This window comes from Pteropus vampyrus, unplaced genomic scaffold (assembly GCF_000151845.1).
Source record: "Pteropus vampyrus isolate Shadow unplaced genomic scaffold, Pvam_2.0 Scaffold258, whole genome shotgun sequence".
Taxonomy (NCBI): Eukaryota; Metazoa; Chordata; class Mammalia; order Chiroptera; family Pteropodidae; genus Pteropus; species Pteropus vampyrus.
In genome coordinates, this window is record NW_011889039.1 from 818,307 (window position 1) to 820,024 (window position 1,718).

Consider the following 1,718-nt stretch of genomic DNA (forward strand, 5'->3'; position numbering starts at 1 on the left):
TGACCTCACAGATTGCATGGACCTTGTCAGCTTATAATCCCTTATTTTTTTTAATTTTTTACGCCTACAGCACCTGGTCTTTCCAGGTGGTCTCCCATCCAAGTACTAACCAGGCCCGATCCTGCTTAGCTTCTGAGACCAGATGGGATCGGGCGTGTTCAGGGTGGCGTGGCCGTAGACCCGTTTCTCTTTTTTTTTAATGAAACAGTTTCAGTTTTGAAAAGGAGCTTCGAAAATATTGCTTTGCTTGAGAAGCAAGGGCAGGCAGGCCCCGTCCTGCAGACGCTGCCGCGCTCAGCTCGCCGGAGGAAGCATGCGAGCCCACCGCGGGGTCAGGGCTGCCCGCAAAGCCCTTGGCCCCGTTCCTGTCGCCTGTCTCCCTGCAAAGGAGTGTCCGGCCACGCCGCCCTTCCCCGGGGGCTGTCTCCAAGCTGCTCCTCACAGCCGCGTGTCCGCAAGCCGCGGCCCTCGGCGTCCTTCGTCCCTGAAGACGCCGCATGTCCAGGCGGCTGGGCGGGTGACCAGGGGAGCGGTCCCCGCGGAAGCGCTGGGTCTGCAGCGCCTGGGGGCGCCGTGGTCTCCACGACCCCCTTGGTCCCCGCGCAGCGCACAGCCCCCGCTCCGGGAGCGCGACCCCCGGCGATGCAGCGTCAGCCGCTCTCGACTGCACGCGGGGTCAGCCGTGCTGCGGGCGTCTGGACGGAGGATGCGAATTCGGTAAACCTCGTTTATCCCGTTTCACTTTCTGACGTGCTCATGAAGCGAGCTGGGTTTTCAGGGGTCGAAAGGGAGCAATAGACGGTGGGGGCGCGATGAGGCGGGGTCCGGCGTGGGGGGAAGGGGATCCCGCACTGCAGAGTCCCGGGGATGGGTGGACCCCAACACGCACTGCGGGGCCCCGCGGAGGGGATTCGCCGCCCTCCGCCCGGAAGGCAGACGGGCCCGCTGGGGGCTGGGCAGCTGCAGACACTGACCAGGCACTTTTCCTCAGATGGCCCCATGTTTGTCACTTTCCAAGCCACCCACACGGGGGTCTTGGTGGCGGCTTTGCAGGAGGCGAGGCGGAGCGGGGAGGGCCTCCTTGCATAGTGTCTTCCAGAATCCGATGACGCGTCGGTCGTGAGGTGTCCCGGACGAGCCCCCCTGACCCAGACGAGCCCCCCTGCACCCCGCGCCCCAGCTCTCAGATCCGAGAAGGGTGGCCTACGGGTCCGCACCGCCAGGGGAGCGTGGGTGCCCCCGCAGGGACGCCAGGAGGCCGGCCCTCCGCTGTGGTGGTCACAGGAGTGGGAGGCGGGACTTCGCATGAGAAAGTCACCATTAGGTGACACGACGCGCCTCGGTCCTGCTCTCATCAGACGTGTGACGTGGGTGGACTCAGGTCCACCAGCAGCTGGTGTTCGGGGAACCTCCTTCCAGTCCCCAGACAAGCTAGGGCAGTGGTCACCCTGACTCGAGGCTAAGACCCCCCACGGCGAATGCAGACGCGCGCAGGGTGTCACGTCAAAACCAGCCCCGCAGGCCTCCCCCAAACAGCGCGCGCTGTTCCAGGCCCAGCCACCAGAGGGCGACGGAGGACCGTCGGCGGCCGAGCCTGCAAACTCCAGCTGCAGGTGACCCGCGCCCAGGTGAGGCCTCTCCTGCAGGTGGGAGCTGGAACCCGCGTCTGCTGTGAGGGAGAATGAGGCCACTGTGTGTCCCTGCGTTTGTGAATGTCC

The 1,718-nt window shown here is 65.2% G+C and overlaps 1 pseudogene; it reads right to left on the bottom strand.

Annotated features, from left to right (window-relative positions):
• Window positions 1-61: 61 nt before the first annotated feature.
• Window positions 62-180, bottom strand: LOC111729360 (annotated as a pseudogene).
• Between the last annotated feature and the right edge of the window lie 1,538 nt (window positions 181-1,718).